The sequence below is a fragment of the Euprymna scolopes genome, chromosome 6 (assembly GCF_053919585.1).
Source record: "Euprymna scolopes isolate OS-2025 chromosome 6, ASM5391958v1, whole genome shotgun sequence".
Taxonomy (NCBI): Eukaryota; Metazoa; Mollusca; class Cephalopoda; order Sepiida; family Sepiolidae; genus Euprymna; species Euprymna scolopes.
Window position 1 is genome coordinate 116229444 of NC_136487.1, and position 20739 is coordinate 116250182.

The 20739-nt window shown below is 35.6% G+C and overlaps 1 protein-coding gene and 1 pseudogene across 49 annotated transcripts in view; both read left to right on the forward strand.

Annotated features, from left to right (window-relative positions):
• Window positions 1–20739, forward strand: part of LOC145277904 (phospholipid transfer protein C2CD2L-like) — a 653079-nt gene that overhangs the window by 108892 nt on the left and 523448 nt on the right. The gene's annotated exons all lie outside the window — the stretch shown is intronic.
• Window positions 10712–10846, forward strand: LOC145278515 (U2 spliceosomal RNA; annotated as a pseudogene).

Here is a 20739-nt window from a genome sequence, read left to right on the forward strand (position 1 = left end):
CAACTAGTCCCTCAAACACCGCTAGACACAACTAGTCCCTCAAACACCGCTAGACACAACTAGTTCTTCAAACACCACTAGACACAACTAGCCCTTCAAACACCGCTAGACACAACTAGCCCTTCAAACACCGCTAGACACAACTAGTTCTTCAAACACCGCTAGACACAACTAGCCCCTCAAACACCGCTAGACACAACTAGCTCTTCAAACACCGCTAGACACAACTAGCCCTTCAAACACCGCTAGACACAACTAGCCCTTCAAACACCGCTAGACACAACTAGCCCTTCAAACACCGCTAGACACAACTAGCCCTTCAAACACCGCTAGACACAACTAGTCCCTCAAACACCGCTAGACACAACTAGCCCCTCAAACACCGCTAGACACAACTAGTTCTTCAAACACCACTAGACACAACTAGCCCTTCAAACACCGCTAGACACAACTAGCCCTTCAAACACCGCTAGACACAACTAGCCCTTCAAACACCGCTAGACACAACTAGCCCTTCAAACACCGCTAGACACAACTAGCCCTTCAAACACCGCTAGACACAACTAGCCCTTCAAACACTGCTAGACTCAACTAGCCCTTCAAACACCGCTAGACTCAACTAGCCCTTCAAACACCGCTAGACACAACTAGCCCCTCAAACAACCCAAGTTTTTACTAGCTTCTCAAACACAAAAAGTCAGTTGAATCGTAATTATTTATTATATAACAACTATTAGGAAATGTCTGACTCAAATCACATTTCAATCTTTCCATTTCTCGATGCTTTCAATTTTCAAAGTTCGACGCGACTCGTTTAATCTTTTCCTTTCCGGATTTTTTCAATTTTCAAAAATTTCACTATCGTCTCGGTCATATCGACTTTATATTTCATGTCGGAATAGCTTGTAATTAAAAAGAAAAAGGATTCTTAACAGCGTTCGTACGATATTTTAAATTTCGATTTGTTCAATTCGGTTCCAAGAACTCGCCTGCCCTTACCCTTTTGACTTTAGTTTTTTTTGTAACGAAGCCTCATTGATATGCAAATTAATGCATATCAAACTACAATCACGGTCCATTTTCTTTCGGCGTGAGTTTAGCTTTACTCGCGTAGTTATTAATACATTATCATGTTCGAATGCAGAATACCGACCATACTGAAACACTAAGGTTATTATTTAGAAACCCATTCTTAACATTGGTGGGGAGGGAGTTTTGTAACTGTTGTGGTGGCACACATTCATTTGCATATGTGGATAGTAATTACACATAAATAGGAAGACTCAGTTAGTCTGAGTGTGTGTTCACCAGAAGCCACCGAAGGCCGCTGAGAGCAGATATGTTTCTCCAGCAAAGACTCTCTTATTTGACACCATTATGTAAATATCCTGTAAATATACCTTTTCCTAATACACTTCTTATTTGATCTACCTTTGTTGAGTCGTCATTTGCATTGCTTTCTACGTTACTTGTTTCAACCTGCAAACTTAACAGTAATTATTCTGTAATCATTTAATAAACAAAAAATACAGTAAAAATTTGAATTTAACTTGAAAATCCTATCTAAAAAAAATAGCACGATCCACATTCTGCATAAGTAACTATTATCCAATCAGAACACTTTTGTGTGGAAAGCATTTTCATTGGACTTTTTTCATTCCATTGTTCTTACACGTTTGACAATCGGTGATAAAACGTCAAGGTGACATGCCGACAACGTTCCTAGATCATTCAGACTCTACACATGTTTCAAGTGTAACCACGTCCATAAACTCAACATGTTTTTGTATTTTTTTTTTGTCTGTGTAACACTTTCAAGACCTTGATTTAAATTATATTCGAGAAGTTTGTTCTTATAATCAAGCTAAAGGTGTATACATTATTTAATTGGAATTCGTTATTGAGATGAGTATTATTTATTAATTTATTTATTGCGGACCTTTATCCTCATCTTTTGTTAGTTGTTGTTTCATGACGTTTCGGCCAACTATTCCTCTGACCTTCGTCAGGTGGTAACCATGACGGGATAGGAACTCCTAAGTGTATCCTCAGCAATTATTGCCTTCCATAGTTGTTGTCGTCTCACCATGTTTTCGGTCAATTAAGCCTCTGGCCGGCTTTGGGTAGGATTGAAACCGCTATCTTCAGACAATGCTCACTTGGAACCGTATCCACTGTGCCGTAGGAATAGTTGGCCGAAACGTCGTGAGACAACAACTGAAAGAAAATGAGGATAATAGTCTGCAATAAATAAAGTAATAAGCTAAACGTTACCAATTTTTCTTCCTAACAATCAAAGGGTACAGAATGGATATCTACCCAACAACCCGTTCCTTCTACAAATGTGACACCTCTTCTTTGCTACACTATCATTTTTATCAATTATAGTGTTGTAATAGTGTAAGTTCCGAATTCCTCGTCGCCAGTGTTGTAGCATTGCATACCAGTAATGATTAACGTAAACACAGTGGTACAATTAACAAAAAAGTGTGTAATAGAAATATACGTCATGATTCTGGGAGCCATAACTGCCATGAATCGCTATCCAATAACGTGTTAGATGTAACTATATTAAAAGATTCTGAATAAGTTTGTTACTCCAGTGGGTAGCAAAAGTATTTGGTACATTGTTTTTTTTTTTTTTTCATTTCTCAAAAAATATCAAGTTTATTTGAATTAAATTTACACTCTATCGCTGAAGAGACATTATCTATCTAAAAATAAATGGAAATGAAAATATACTTAGTTGACGCATATTTATTAACGAAAAATGAAATTATCAAATTATGCAAAAGTATTTAACACATTTACTATTATTTAGTTGTATATTCTCTGTTCTGCCTTACAGCCTCCAAATGCTCCTGCTGGTTGTTTCAACCATTCTTTTTTGTAAACTTTCTTCAATTCTTTGATATTCTTGGGATCTCTTGCATGCACCCTTAACTTCAAAGTTTTCCACAGATTTTCAATGAGATTTAGGCCGGGTGTCTGCCTAGGCCACTGTAGAACACTAATCCCATTATCCTTAAACCATTTAATAGTTATTTTAGCCTTGTGCTTGGGATCATTGTCTTGCTGGAAGATAAAAATCACGGCCAAATGCGACACTCTTGAACAAATGCGTTGACAAAATCTTGTGTATTTTGCTGTATTCATTTTCCCTTCTATGTTTACAACTCCTCCAACTTCATTTGCAGAAAAGCAGCCCCACATCATGACATTTTCACCTCCAAATTTTACAGTGGAAATGATATTAGATGGTTTAAATTCTGCGCCTTTTTTCCTCCATGCACGGGGGGGGGGTGCATGTTACTTCTGAAAAGCTCAATTTTAGTTTCATTTGACGAAATAACTTTGTTCTAGAATTCATCCGATTCACATCGATATTTATTTTATAAACAAATTTCAAACGATCTTTCACATATCTAGTACTCGACAATAGAGTCTTTCTCGATGATCTAGAATACAGGCTTGTACGATTCAATGGTCTCTTAACTGTGTCCTTGCTTACTTGAGCACCTGCTTCCTGCAAACCCTTCAGAATTTCTGAACGAGTCAAAAATAGCTCTTTCTTCACGTTACGAGCAATGTAACAAGCAGTAAAATCATTTAATTTACGTGTCCGACCACTTCTTAAGCGATTTTTAGCATTACCACACGTTGTTTTCCACTTTCTCACGACAGCCCCAACTGTACTCCCCACCAAATTTAGTTCTGAAGCTATTTTCCTGTACACCTTCTCATCTTTATGCCTTGCTATGGTTTCCTGGCGCATATCATTAGTCAATTTCTTTGTTTTAACCATTTTAAAACCGAGAGGCAAAAATAGAGGCTACCTGCACCGTGTCAAGAAGGTGTTATTAACTGACCTGTAAGGCGCCAAAACCTGAGGGTGCGTTCTAATTAGTTGAAATATTGTAGCAAGATTAAATGGCTGTTTAAGAATGAAATTTCTGATTGGTTGAAATATTGTAGCAAGATTAAATGGCTGTTTAAGAATGAAATTTCTGATTGGTTGAAATATTGTAGCAAGATTAAATGGCTGTTTAAGAATGAAATTTCTGATTGGTTGAAATATTGTAGCAAGATTAAATGGCTGTTTAAGAATGAAATTTCTGATTGGTTGAAATATTGTAGCAAGATTAAATGACTGTTTAAGAATGAAATTTCTGATTGGTTGAAATATTGTAGCAAGATTAAATGGCTGTTTAAGAATGAAATTTCTGATTGGTTGAAATATTGTAGCAAGATTAAATGGCTGTTTAAGAATGAAATTTCTGATTGGTTGAAATATTGTAGCAAGATTAAATGACTGTATAAGAATGAAATTTCTGATTGGTTGAAATATTGTAGCAAAATGAAATGACTGCTTAAGAATGAAATTTGACAGTGTGCTAAATACTTTTGCACATCGGTAATTTGATCTTTTGTTAATAAATATTTGTCAACTAAGTATATCTTTATTTCCGTTTTATTTTTTAATAGATGCTATCTGTTCAAAGATTGAGTGTAAATATCATACAGATTAACTTGATATTTCTTGAGAAATACGAACAAACAAACAAAACAAAAACCTATGCACCAAATACTTTTGCTACACGCTGTATACCAGCTTGTTCGATAACATATAGCAATTACTCTCTATTCATTTTCTTTTTCACAGTGATCACATTTGATCTTTTTACAAGAGACACAAAGCGGCCAATACGGTCACTGAATTTAAGCTCTTGAACCTTTTTTTATTTGTGCATACCTAAAGAGATTTTATTATTTTTTGCATTATCCTTACAATTAAAGAATCAGAGAGGAAATCCATACAATTTCACGTGAAAAGGTAAAAAAGGTTATGGAGAACTTCTGAGAATGATTCCATCAATGTATCGCTAAGAACAGCCATGATTTGTCTTATATAATATTTGATTTAACGCCCCTTCCACATGGGGGCATGCGTTAGACTATAAAAATTGATTTCCAAAGTTACCTATCTCTGGACAGGTCTTTATTTAACTCTCTTTCCCTCCGGTTCATTTTTATCACTTCCTTCCATGCTGTGAACTGAACTTGCTACCTCAACTGTTCTATATCTACTAACCCAAGAACTCTAATCTATCTGTTCAGATTTTATCTTCCTCTGAAGCTATCAGATCTAAACCTGTCTTGGATTTACATTACACACGCATCATATAATTCTCATATTTATCTGTCCATGCAATACATGTCCTCAACTCTGGCCAGGTTTCACTTTCATGTATCATTACACTGCCTACATTTAGTCGACAGTGGTGACGCTCTGCTAGTTAAACTTTGATCGTTTTAAAAACTCATTAAAACAAATCTGTTTCTCACTGTATCTTTTTGAAGGAGTAGTAGTCCCAGAAAAGCAAAACCAATTTTCGCTAAATTTGATTAAAAAAAAACCTTAATATTTAAAATGAAATGGACCTTTGGGTTTGTATTACTGTACACATAGATTCTAAAAAGTTGTCAAAAAACAAATATATAACAAATAAATGTTATCAAAGGCAAGATAAGTTACTTTTCTACCTAACTGGATATATTTTTTGTGTTTTTATTCAGTGTAACATGCTTATTCAGCTCGAAAAACATGCAGTGTTTACCGATGTATTGGAAAATTCAAAATGGCGGCCGACTCTCTCTCGGAGAGGGTAAGTTTGGGAAAAGGTATTATAAATAATAAACTAGACAAAATACTGTTAGAAATTCGCTCAATATATGTTACCGTGACATAAGTTGACATATATTCGGTTGTTTTTTAATAGTATTTTGTCTAGTTTATTATTTATAACATCTTTTCCCAAACTTACCGTGTTAAAGAGACAGTCGGGTGCCATTTTGAATTTTCCAATACATCGGTAAACACTGCATGTTTTTCGAGCTGAATAAACATGTTACAGTGAATAAAAACACGAAAAATATATCCAGTTAGGTAGAAAAGTAACTTATCTTGCCTTTGATAACATTTATTTGTTATATATTTGTTTTTTGACAACTTTTTCGAATCTATGTGTACAGTAATACAAACCCGGACCTTTCAACAGTTCCGAAAGCGTTAGTGTTGGTTAATCCTGGATGAAGATAGAAATAACGAAGCACCGTTATTCATAAAGGCCCTTGGTTCAAAGTTGGAAGCCACCATTTTGTTGAAAAAGAATATGTCTAATCATAGCAGTCATAAATAAATACTTATTTTCTCTCACAGGCCCAAGAATCCGGCCAAGGATTTTTATCCTTGGCTGCAAAATCAGCAGTGATTAGACCAGTTTTCTATAATGACCTGTTCCCTGTTGATCGCGGTGTAATGTTGGTTCTTTGCAGTTCTAGGAGGTCCACCCTCCCAGGCTTTGCCTTCTCTCTGCCCAGGCACTTTTTGCAGGTCCGAGTGCTCCTCCTCGAGGGCGCTGACTTCTCAGTCCCACTTTCCGACCCTGGTGTCACAGTTCTTGCAGTGGGAGAAAACTAAATATCTTCTCTCATTGAAAAATGTACTTACAAGGTGATTTGGTTGAGGAACTACTTCAACCTCTTTAGTAATCATGATCGATCAGCAGAGGGAACTCTAATAGCAACAAAGAAAATCGTTCTTTTTTTTTTTCTCTCCTGTCCCTGTCCATTGGACATTCAAGTATCGACTATCTTCGCCTGAAGATAACTGCTGACGCACATTCGACAGCCTAAAGAACTTTCTATATTTCCTTTATTCAATCGAACACTGTTCAACTTTATTCCACCTATACCAGACGGTGTAGGTAATTGAAGAAATCATTTCGTTGTTATAAAAAGGTTTCGTTTTTTTTTGTTCCATGCTAATACATAGAAGTTCATTTCATAACTGTATAATCACAACTGAGTTGAAATGAACTTTTCTTCCATCATGTTTTTTTTATATCACATTTATATATATATTATTAGTAATGTATAAAATGTATTTATAAAAAAGAAAAAAAGTGTATGTATGTATAAATATTTTTAACGTTTATATATATTTAATTTTCAATAAATAAGAATGTAGATATACAAAATACTAATCCTAGTGGGTGCGATAAATAGTCAAATGGATTAATCCTAAACTTATAAATGCAAGACTGGTAAATTAAAAAATAGATCCATTTTGAATTTGGAAACAGATGAATCTCACAGGTAAGAAATTAATTTTTATAACATGAATGGGTTAGATAAAGTAATTAAGAATAGGAAACTTGATCTAATATTTGTAATATGTTTTTTTCCTAAGATTAAGGGAGGTGGTGTTTGACCAACACTGCTGAGGAGCCATGATGTAATATACTGTTTTGTTTTTAAATCCCCGAAACAGTGTTTCATGGTAAACTGCTGATCCCTTAAAAAATAAATTATTACTGGTACTATAGTGAATTCAAGAGAGCAAGTTGATGCAGTGATTGCAGATGATTGAATGACTTACTGACTAAATAGTTTTCTAACGAATGAATAATTTTTTTTTTGTATAGTTTTAAAGGTTAAAAACTTCCAAGACTATATAAACTGTGTCCATCGCTTTATTGCAGATTACAAAATAATCAATATTTCAGTAAATATAAGTTATAAAAAGCTGAAAATTACACCATCCAAGGACTGTATTAAGGTGAGATAAATCCTAAAATTTCATCAAAATTCATGTCATATTTAAAAAGTTATGTTATTTTTTTAATATTCAAGGAATTTTCACCGTCCATCGCTTTATTGCAGGTCTCATAAAATGCCAAAAAAAAGGACGTTTAACAGCTACCGAGAAGCAGAGGATTATTGCAGGACTAGCAGAAGGACTCTCGATCATAAATTTAGCCACAGAACTAAAAAGGGATCCCCGAACTTTAGCTACATTCGTCAAGAACCCCAACATCAAGTCCAGGAAAGATAAGGGCACAAGGAGGAACCTTTCTGATCGGGATCTTCGAAAAATTCGTAGAGAGATTGTGCGCAACCCAAACAGCACCAGTGCAACAATTTTTGCGAGGGCTGGAGTCATACCAAGGTCCAGACAAGCCCGATGCAATGTACTGAATGAAATGGCAAGGAACATCAATCCTATTCCAAGGCCTCCATTGAGCCAAACCCACAAAGAAAAACGATTGGCTTGGGCACAAAAATATATGAAAATGGATTGCCAAAATGTTCTGTTTACAGATGAGGCTCGTGCTACCCTTGATGGACTGGACTGATGGGCCAAAGTTTGGAATCCAAATGGAACTCCAACGCCTTATAGATTTCGTCGCCAACAGGGAGGTGGAGGCATAATGTTTTGGGCGGGAATTATTGGGGATAAGCTATGTGGACCATTCCGAGTGCCAGAAGGTGTCAAGCTCACCAGCAATGCCTACACTGCCTTTCTAAATGAGAATTTGTTACCATGGCTAGATGATCTTCCCTTGTCACGTCGTTTTAAGATTATTTTTATGCATGACAATGCTCCATCTCATGCTGCTAGGGCAACTACATCCTTCCTTGGATCTCAGGGCTTTGTTGGAGAAACCCTCATGTCCTGGCCACCGTGTTCTCCGGACCTTAACCCCATCGAACACCTATGGTCAATATTGAAACGAGGAGTTTATGAGGGAGGAGAGCAGTTTTCTTCAAAGGATGCCCTTTGGAACAAAATAGTCGACGTTGCCAGAACCATTACTTCATCTCAGATCAAACAATTGACCTCCTCGGTGGACAAAAGGTTGTTTAATGTAATTTCAAAACATGGGGGATATGTGGACAAATAATTCGTTTGTTTGACACTTAGCTCTCGGGATGTGCCTTTGTTTTTGTTAATTTTCCCCAGAAAATGTGTTCAATATAAATTTATGATGCTTTGGTATTGTTTTATTGAGCTAAAACATTATCCTAGAAGATTTGCAATAAAGCGATGGACGGTGAAAATTCCTTGAATATTAAAAAAATAACATAACTTTTTAAATATGACATGAATTTTGATGAAATTTTAGGATTTATCTCACCTTAATACAGTCCTTGGATGGTGTAATTTTCAGCTTTTTATAACTTATATTTACTGAAATATTGATTATTTTGTAATCTGCAATAAAGCGATGGACACAGTTTATATATATATATATATATATATATATATATATATATATATAATTGAATAATCGCGTTGACACACTGGTTCTCGTCAGAAGTTAAGCAACGTGAGCCTAGTTAGTTTCAGATGGATGATCATTTGGGAATTCTAGGTGCTGTATATGCTCTCTGCTTATCTCGGCATTTGTTTCCAATCGTCCTGTACTTCGCTTGCCACTGGTATTTAACAATGTTGTCTCAGGAGAGGTGTGGTTGGAGATCGCGCACCTTCTGCCACAAAAATTTCATGCGTGGGTATCCATAGTCTGTTCAAGACTGAAGGAGCCTGCCTTTGCTTTATATATATAATTATTTACTATAATAATTATTAAATCCCTAAAGACACTAGTGTTTCATCCTTTCGGGAATCTTCAGTGCAAGGTGTCACAATTAACACCAGTCGATAGCTTCTGTCGCCGGGTTCGAGTCTAGCTCTGGTTTCATTAGCAAGGACCGTATCCATTTGGCTACCGTTAAGCGTGTGAAATAACGTTGAAATTTAAACATTTTATTTTTTTTAAATGTTTTTTTTTTACGTCAGTCAGAGTGATCTAATCATATGATGATCTGCGCATAAGAGCTAAATTGAGCGACGTTATTTCAACTGAAAGTGCTCAACGATAAGAAACGAGTTTCTTAAAGGGGCTGACATAATTATTTGCTATATATATATATATATATATATATATATATATATATATATATATATATCGCATATGAAAAGATTTAATGTCAAGGGTTAAAGGAAAAGGTTTCACAGCGCTCGTGATTTGGAACACATTTTTGCAACACATCTGCACGCTTCAAAGTCTTGATTCCAACTAAATAGAAAGCCGGTGGGAATGAGGTTGTAAATAGTTCAGCAGGAATAAATTCCACGCAAAGTGTTTCCATTGGATAATAGATTAATCACTCTGCGTCGAAAAATAATCTTATACGAAAGAAAATAGTTTAACGTATAATTGCTACACATTTATTTTTACAAACTTTTTATATTAAAAATGAAGAACTTGCTATAAAAAAGAACCGAAAAAATGATTTCTTGTAAACAGTTTTAATATGAAGTAAAAGAAAGCTAAAAATAAATAAATAAATAAATAAATCCAAACTGTCTAATGCGGACTGTATTTCACTGTATTTTATACTAGCCGACTGCCCGGCGTTGTTCGGCCGTAAAATACACATAAATATTATGTTTTAATTCGTACAGAAACTGAGACATGTGCAGGCGCGTATTTTTTTTTTTTTTTTTTAGTCCCGTCGGTCTGTCTGTCGGTCGGTCTGTCGGTAACACTTTTGTGCTTGGTCTTTTTGGTTAAGATCAAAGGTCTGTTGTTAATAGATGCTGTTCTTAGCTTTTTAAGCTTTTCTTGGCCTTTTGGCCAAGATCAAAGTGTAGTATCTTTCCGGCAGATGCTGCAAGCAAAGATCATATGTGGAGTTGCCCCCACATATAAGACCTTGGTCAATATAGGGGCAACCCTTCATACCAATTGTCACTATCCAGCTCCCTTACTCCACGGGGAGTTGGTCCCCATTTCCCCTTAACTCCTCACATTAAAAATCGGCCTTGTGTCTAATTTTCTCGTTGGGGGAGCAAATAAATACCCTTTTCTTGGCTTTTTGGCCAAGATCAAAGTGTAGTATCTGTTATTACACTCTGTACTTATGTTTGTAACTTTGTGATATAAAGTGGGGGATCACTTTTCTTTATTAATTTAATGTAAAATGATCACCCACTTTACAACCAGTCAGTCTCAAAGCCATTCAAGTCATTCCCAGATCATTTAAGTTTTTTTTGAAGGATTCCAGTTATTTTTTAATCATTCAAGTCATTCTTAAGGTCAATCAATTCATCCTTAAGTTCATTAAAGTCATTCTAAGTCATTTACTTTTTATTTATTTAAGTCATTTCAGCCCATTTTTCGGTCATTTTAGTTTATCTTTAAGAATTTCATGTCAATCCTACATTCACGCATTCATTCATTACACGAGAGCACGCGACTAATGGCTATCGACCTTGTTTCTAAACAGTTCACTTATTATAAGTAACAAAAAATACTCAAGTTGAGATCGAAACAAAACTCTAAAGACAGTGAATCATGTACTATAACCATCAAGCCAGCTTGATACGATCTTTTAAAAAGTGTTTTCAAACCTACTTATTTTTAACATAAGGAATCTATAATGTGAACCATTCATGTATGTACATTCGTGAAACAGTTGACAAACAGCTAAAAATCTGATGACCCTCCCTGCATACCAATTTTTCAATTTTGACTCCTAAGCAGCTTTTTTTTTTTTTTTTAGATGATAACCGATTAAAAAGTTTTCCACGTGTCTGAATACCCTATATACCAAGTTTTAAGTCTGAGATAGTACTTGAAATAGTCACTTTTTTATTAGTTATCCCCTCTCTTTAAAAAATTATTTAGTTTAATTTTGAAGATTGTGTGAGGATTAAGCATAGACCAAAATATGCCACAAAGATTCTTCAAGCGTGTGGAATAGAAGAATCTTTATTTGAATGTACATATTTTGGCATCTTCCATATCAAAGAGAGAATTTTCCTCGTTCCTTTGACTGATATAACTCTGTAATCAAAAGCTACATAGAGATTTCTGTTTTGTACGCGTTTTAGTCACTTATTGGTACGTGCTTCTAAAAAAAATGCTTCGATTACTGATTTTTATATTTTGTTCTCTCAGTTGCCGTCTTTTTGTTTAGTGATTTCAGCACATCGCAGGAGTAGGAGTGACTATCTTCTCTCCAGTAAAAGTCCTCATATTTCGACCCTGAACACTGTAAAAGAAATACAGTAGAAATCTAATTAGTCACTTCTTCGTGTTACGTAGTCTCTTTAGTTCATTGCTATGCATATTAGCAATTACACAACTAACAAAAACAATTTACGTTTTCAGGTTGCAAATAATACACAAATATCTACAATCTTCTTTTTCATGACGTTCTTAGAGTATACATAACAAAACGTCCCCTATAATTCTTTGTTTTTAAGCTGAATCTTAATAAAACATACATTATCTTTCATTATCGATTGTTAATTATGAATGTTTTAGTCCTTGGTCTTTCTACTAAGAAAAAAAAAGGCACCGTAACAGTAAAAAGGTTATTATCAGTCCGTAAAGTAGTGTAGTCATTGCACTGCACAAATAAATAAATAAACAGCACTCCTTTTCACTGACGCTGTAATTCGCATGACCTTTCAACTTCACTGTGTTGGTTCAGCTCCAAATAATACATCATGCCTCAATGTAACACATATGCACAGCTCGCCTTCTGCAAAACAAACTCTCTTCTTTAAATGGCTTGCTTTTATGTAGACTAAGATCGTCTAATTTACATATGAACATCGAGAATTTGTGTTAGTTTGTACAACCGCTGAGGATAAAATCAGATGGGTATCGCTATTTTGTTTTCTTTTTTATTATTCAGCGGTTGAACTGTTCAAGATGGCAAACTCATAAGCGTTTTTTTAGGCAATTAATTTTTTTCACAATTCTCTCTGCTATTCTGCTAAAATAGTACCCTACTTCCAGTGTTTGTGTTTAGACACTATTATTTCATATCTTCCCATGATTTTGTTTTTACAAACTTTACAAACACAAAGGATCATCGGCTACTCTTTGTAGTACGGAATTACGTTAGAAGTGAGATAGATATTTTCTGGAGTAATAGAATTATTCGGCTATTTTTTCCAACAACAGATTTGATGTAAGTCTTATATTTGAGGTCTGGAGTGAAAGTCAGTTCTAGCAGTTTATCAAAGAAGAGTGTTTATCAGTCGGTTTATTGGTTGGAAGTTTTCTTAGAAAAATAACTTCAAGTATTATCAATTTTTCCAATTTTTCCTAGAAAGACAAATTAAAAATAACATTTGTAATATGAGGTCAAAAAAACAAAACAAAAAAACAAAAACAAACTGTTATCACCATGGAATTTTGAACGAAATGTCATTTTATAAATAAGTAGTTTGTTTTTATTTAAACTTTTAATGTATTTTTGTTATTCTATTCCAGAGACGATGTTCTTTGCGATTTTTGAAGTTATATTTCGAATCGACCTTTATGTGAAATTTGAAAATCTTAAAAAATTTACTCGTTGACACTGTTTTTCTTACAGGTAGAAGATGTAAAACTGCAAAAAGTTTTAACGAATCGAAACGAATTCGTTTTTAAATCTTGAAATACTATGAAATGTTTAAGCTGTTTTAAAAATCACATTCTTCACTGAACTATTCTTAATTTTGTTTTTGCTTTATGAAATGAAGAAAAGGAAGTTATGTAATAATTGGTGTGTTTAAATGTTCATCATTCTTTATAAATTTAATTATTGAAAACATATAATTAATATGTAAAAATAATTTTAAAAAATCAAGTATGGAGTTTAGAGGTGAAGGTGAGAGTTTCTTGGGAATTTTGTTTTTCTTGAGCAAACGTTTGTGAATGGATCTCACTAGTTCTTAATAAAGTGAACACTGATTAGACATTTTACAACAGTCTATATTGTTTGGAGTATTCGGACTAAAGAAAATTAATGTTAGAATTTGAATAGAATTGAACATGAAATAATACATTCGACAAAACCTTTATAATATTACTAGCCAGGGTGCCCGGCGTTGCCCGGGTGTTTGGAAGTGTGTGTTGAGCAAAAAAAAACAGTGGTAGTAGGCAGGCAGGCTCGAACCCATACTGTGAGGAAGGAAAAGAACATGAAAAAAAAAAGTGACGTGTTTGCTGTTGCGGCTATTGCCAAACCGAAAGTGGCGAAGGTTTAAATTAAGACTAATCAAGCGATGACTTTCGAAAATATCAGTGACCCCTTCCTGTAGAAAAGTGCCCAGTTGAGGGTGAAGGAAAATGTTTCTAGCCAATTTTTCGATATTTATCGTTTGAAGGGTCGAGCTTCAAAATGATACCAATCTCGTAAAAATCCGTCGCCTCTGTCAAAAGTTTTAGGCAGACATACAAACATACATACATGCATGCATTTAAACAGACAGGTGAGATTTATATTATAAAATAGCGGGGGTACTCGGCATTGTCCGGGTATTTGGAGGTGTGTATGTGGGAGAGGGTGACCCTGTTTTAATATTATTAAAAAAAACACGATGTTATAAAAAATTGGAAAAACCAAAACAAAGCAAAACAGCGAACAAACGCAAGAAAAAAGGAAAAAAAGGTGTAAAAGAGGGAAAAAAGTTTAGATAGAAAGACAGGCTCGAACCCGAAGCATCGAGGCTAAGGCGGGAAAAAAAAAATGCTCGACATGTTACCCCTACGCCAAAGAGACACACACTTAATAACGGATAAAATTAAACCTTTAAAAACACTTGCAGGTGGTTGAAACTAACATGAACGTTTTCTAGGTCAAACATGACGTCATTGTCGTAGTAGCACGATGAGAGAAAATGAAGGAACGATTTTTTCGGCACCCCTCCATGTACAAAACTGATGATTTTAGGGTGAAGGACTTAATGCTTTTGGCCAATTTTTCGATATTTGTCGGGCGAAGGCTGGAGCTTTAAAATGATACCTATCTGGCGAAAATCCGTGGCTCGTGTGGGAAGTTTTTGCGAGACATACAAACATACATGCATACACACATTTTCGCCTTTATATATATAGACTAGCGAGGGGTACCCGGCGTTGCCCGGGTGTTTTTCGGGGTATGTGAAAAAACCCCGAAGCGTTGACGACGCGCAGTTGGAAAATAGTAAAGTGTTTAAAAAAAAACAGGTGCGCGTTTTTGATTGACGTAACGGCGATAGGTATTCAGCATTTATTTTGTGCGGGACAGTTTTGAATAAATCGGTTTGTTTGTTTTTAAAAACCCGCTCCCTGTTTATTAGGAGGAGCGAAATGAAAGCTACAGTCTGATATGACGAAGTCGACATTGACCAAACTGGCTCTGGGCCTGTGATTAGAGTCGAGTTTCACTTTTTTTTATACCGAAAACCGAATGTAACACGTGCCGATGCGGGAAATGTGGAATAATTAACGTTTGAAAGTCAATAAAATTAAATAGACAGCCGAGCTCCGTGGGTAATTCGTTGATATTACAATTTATAGATGATATAAAAAGTTTTAAAAAGTTGTGAACCGAGCTAGCGCTTCTCTGAAAGAATCCTTTTGTGGACATCGAGGAAAAGCAAACATACATACACACATACATTTTCGCTTTTATATATATAGACTAGCGGGGGGGGGTACCCAGCGTTGCCCGAGTGTTTGGAGGTGTGTGTGCTTGTTAATCAAAACATAAGAATAAGCGAAGAAAAAAAAACTAAACTAAAAAAAAAACAAAAAAAGAAAACAAAAAAATGAACGTTAAAACTTCTTTAAAAAACCTGAAAAATAAAGCGGGAGGGGATACCCGGGCGGTGGGGAGGGGGTACCCGAGCGGTGGGGAGGGGGTAATCAAAACATAAGAATAAGCGAAGTAAATATTTTTAAATATTAAATAAAAATTAAATATTATATATAAAAAAAAGTTAAAACTTAAAAAAATCGAAAAACACACACAAAAAACTAATGCAAGGCAAACGAACGATGTTAAATGTAAAAATCGGAAAAACAAAACAAAAAAGAAAACAGAAAAACGAACGTCAAAACTTCAAAAAATCTGAAAAATAAAAACACAAAAAAAAATGTGAAAAATGGCTTAAATAAGCCTGTTTCAATATTTAAATTTAAAAAATCGGTGGGCACCCGGCGTTGCCCGGGTGTTTTTGGGTGTGTGTGGTCGGTCAGGGTGTGGGGGGTGTTAATGAAAACCTAAAAATAAGCGAAGTAAAAAAAAAAAAACAGAAAAATGAACGTTACGTGAAAAATGGCTTAAATAACCCTGCTCCAATATTAAAATTTAAAAAATCGAAAAAAAAAAAAGAAGACATCTCACACCACGATTTGAACCCGAAACGTTTAGATAATGAACCAATGCCCCAACCAACAGAGCTAACACGACGTACATGAAATTCAATCAGTTCTTCAACTATTTAAACTAAATCAGGTCATGGCGTCATCTGACGCATGCGTAGAACCGGTCGTCGTCATGAGAGGACGGTTTTTGTTGACCCCTCCCCCCTATAGAAAATTGTCGATTTCGGGGTGAAAAAATTAACGTTTTTGGCCAATTTATCGATATTTTTCGGGCGAAGGATGGAGCTTTAATATGATACCGAGTTTGTCAATTTTTGTTCTGTCTGTTGAAAGTTTTTAGCGGATACACAAACACATACATACATACATACAAACATACATACATACATACATACATACACATTTTCGCTTTTATATTTATAGATGTTTCTGAAATTTTTTTTAGACGAAAGTTGATTATTTGCATGCAGCTGTCATACGTGCATCCGTCTCAGTTATCATCTCAGATATATTCCAACAATAATTGATGAGTTTTCCAGCTTCCCTTTTGCATTCCCACCTCCTCACTAACACTGAATTGAACACAACAAAATTATACATTCAACAAAACCTTTATAAAATTGTTTCTGAATTTTTTTAGATGAGGTTTGATTATTCGTATTATTTGGATTCTCCAGACTATTGTTCTCATCCTGAGTATCATTTTCATAACGTTTCAGTTGCAAGGACCCATGGCCTCGTGGTACTTGGTAAAATTCAGTGGTAAAATTACAATCTTCTGGAAGTTAAAGGTTCAATCCTTAGTGCAGGTAATACTCAAACATATAATTGCAAATAATTTAATACTTCTAATCAGTCATGGCTGACCAAACGAGAGTATGTCAACTGTGGATTAAATAGAGGATTCCATTCGAAATTCCATACATTCCCATGTTTGGCAGAAAGATTCCCGAGTTTAACAAAACACACCTGAAGGACGTCAGAGGTTAGATCAACTGAAACGTTGTGAAAATGATACTCAAGATGAAAACAATAGTCTGGAGAATCCAAATAATACGAATAATCAAACCTCATCTAAAAAAATTCAGAAACAATTTTATAAAGGTTTTGTTGAATGTATAATTTTGTTGTGTTCAATTCTATTTAAATTTTAATAATTTTCTTGTGATGTCTGAAATAGGATCTCCACGTAATCAATAATCATCTAAAAAAAATTCAGAAACATTTTACAACAGTGTTAGTGAGGAGGTGGGAATGCAAAAGGGAAGCTGGAAGACTCATCAATTATTGTTGGAATATATCCGAGATGATAACTGAAACGGACGCACGTATGGCAGCTGTATACAAATGCCGAGCCATGTGCAAAGTGACGTCACGGTAAGGAAAAAGAAAAAAAGACTATAAAAAGAATGTGGGCACAGATCGAAGATCACATTAGAAACGTGGGTGACGTCACAGTCGTAATGAGAAGTCACGTGTGGCGGGAGAATGAGGAATAAAGATCTCTTCTCAAAACCTGAAACAGGAGTTGAAGGTCTTTCTTATGCTTTGTCTTTTTTGCGACTGAGTCTACAACGTGTTGGGCCCCCGAGTGTCTACATGTTAACATGCATGACAGTGTGTGCTATGTTACAAAGGTACTTAAAAATCCAAATTGAGTCTTTCAAATGGCCGTGGAGCTTCAACTGTTTTCCTTATTCTATGCTCGAAAATGTGAGGTTTTATTTCAGAACAAGTAGGGCAGAAGGATATCGGCTTAACATTTTTTGTGTGAAAGATTTTGTTGATTATGGCGGCATATGAAATGAATCCTGCGCAAGATCCGTGGGTGAGAGAGCTTATCATGTAGCATCTACACTCTCTCGTCACGGCATATCTGCTTGAAGAAATCCGCCAACACCTTTCAGTTGTAGGTCATGTTAATGATATCGTAAGATTAACCTAACAGCTCAACCTGGCTGTGGGCGATTTTCTCATTTTATTATTCGGATAAATAACTTCGAATTAGATGTTTTATTTGCCTCCCTCACACCGTGGGAAGATGTGACACCAGGTCGGAAGGTGGGGATTGGAAAGCCAACGCCTAAGATGTAGAGTACTCAAACAGTTTATAAAAAAAAAGAAGAAAATTTTTTAATCCTGAATAGCTCTGTCTACATTTCCCAGTTGGGGCGCCTCAGGTGATTAGAAATAACCTAACCCCTTTCAAAGAGCAAGAAGATAAAGCCTGGCTGTGAGGGTGCACCTTCTAAAACGGCATAGAACCAGAACTTAACCTACATAACTCAAATTACCTTGCCTCTGATTATTGTGAATGTATTTGTATGAGAAGCCCAACCATAGCTTAGATCAGCTGGTGTCAATCTGTTTGACTAAGGATTTTTGTTCACTAGCTAACATAACTATAGAGAAAAATGTCACCTTGAACTGATTATTAATCGTCACATTTATCCTTGTGCCACAGGCCAATCAAAATCCAAGTTAAACAATACTGGGTATTCGTATTATTTGGATTCATCGAACTACTGTTCTCATCTTGAGTGTGATTTTCACAACGTTTTCTGTCGATGTAACCTCCGACCTTCTTTAGGTGTATCTTTTCAAACTTGGGAATGTTTCTGTCAAACTCGGGAGTTTGGACGGAATTTCGAACGGAACCCTTCCGAGTTCAACAGAAACATTCCTAAGTTCGACAAGATACACCTGAAGAAGGTCGGAGGTTATATCGACTGAAATGTTGTGAAAATCACACTCAAGATGAGAACAGTAGTCCAATGAATCCGAATAATGTGAATAACCAATCCTCATCTCAAAAATTCAGAAACGTCATAATACTGGGTATGACCTTAAAAAACATTCAGTGGTGAATCCTCATTTTTGAGCTGTTGGGGAATGTTGCCTCTTAGTTACCATTACTGCTCGGTGTACTCTGGCCCAATGTGGTGATACCTCTTATGCCATCTGGCTGTCTGAAGATTATTGTCTCCTTTTCCTCTTTCTTTCTGTGTGGTCCTGGATATGATCTTAAAAGATGTCCACTGGTGAGACCCCATTTGGGGGATGTGGGGAATGTGGAGATGTCCCTTAGTTATCATTGCTCCCAGGTCCACTTTGGGCCAGAGTAGTAATACCTGTTATGGCTTCTGTTCCTATCAGATCAGGTTGTCTGAAGATGCTGACTTCCTGACCTAAAACGTACCCAGCATTGATGTTATTGTTTATTTTTTCCTTTCCTTTTGCAAAACTCAACCATGTTCTGCAAAAATTAAAAACAAAAACAGCAATTTTCTTTTACAAAACAATCAAACCAAACACCATGAATAAATATGCAAAGATATAAAGAACTTGAAACATAAAACCTTTTTTCCAAAATGACGAGATTCGGTATTAAATAACTTTGGTTGAAACAAATGTTAAATTCGACACACAGTTGCCAAAAACTCGCTACTCCAAATCTCGATGCTCTGCTACTTCAAATCTCAGCACTCTACTGTCAAAACTCAACTCTAGAACACTACGCACTGCTGACAGCACTTGCTACTCTGACATCCAAATCCAAAATCAACTCAGTGTCTGAAAAATTTAGTTTTTTATATCCAATCGGAAGTATCTCATTTGCATGTTTAAGTGACAATATCATCTATAAATATAAAAGCGAAAATGTATGTATGTATGTATGTATGTATGTATGTATGTGTGTTCGCTTTTTCTGTATGTCTACAAAAGGCTTCTTTCAGAGAAGCGGTCGGTCGGTTCACAACTTTTAAAAACTTTTTATATCACATATAAATCGTAATATCTCACAGCTAACAACGAAGGTCGCCTGTCTATTTAATTTGCTTGATTTCGGGAAGATAAATATTCAACATTTGTCGCTCCCCGCATGTGGGTTAGTCTTTTTCCTATAACATCTTCGGAAAATAAAAATCCCGCAGTCAAACTTGACCTCATTAACTCATTAAAACGGGCACCTGCCAAATCCAAGTAATTAAATAAATTCAAACGTGTTTCCGTTAGCATCTCGTGGTGGGACAATGGTTAACGTTGCACGTTTTTTTATTTTTTTTCACACTTTAATTTACAACTTTGCCTCAACGGTTCGGGTTCGATCCTCATACTTACTTTTTTTTTTTTACCCCCCCCCTCCAAACACCCGGGCAACGCCGGGTCACCCTCGCTAGTAAGCATATAAAGAGAAAAGGCGGCCATTTTCTTTTTCTTTATTCTTCATTTTTTTTGTCCACACGGAACCCTACAGACTGCACGCAAACATATTTGTACTAATTTTTTAACTGCTTAATTACAGAAGAGCAACTTATTTTGCCTTTTTGTAGCATTTTAGACCACATTAACCCCAAAAAGGCTTGATATGCCGTTAAACAAAAACAACCAATTAGTGTAGCAGCTATGGAATATTTATATTCTTATATTGAGTCATCCATCAGTTGATGATGAAACGTTTACAAAGTACCATGATGCTTTCTCATTCATTGCAGCCAAGAGCGCCAATCCCAAGACAGTAGTTTTCTTCTCCAGAAAAGTTTTCATTGTAATATGAGACCTTCCAACTCATCGCTTGACCTTTGGGGATCACAGAAGCATTTTTCCAGAAGTTTCATCATGTCAGAATACATATTCAGCCAATGTCAAAAGTTGGAATTCTTATAGGCATTCGTTTGGAGAGCTATTATTACTAAATCATCAATGTCTTTACTTAAACCTAGACCATTCAATT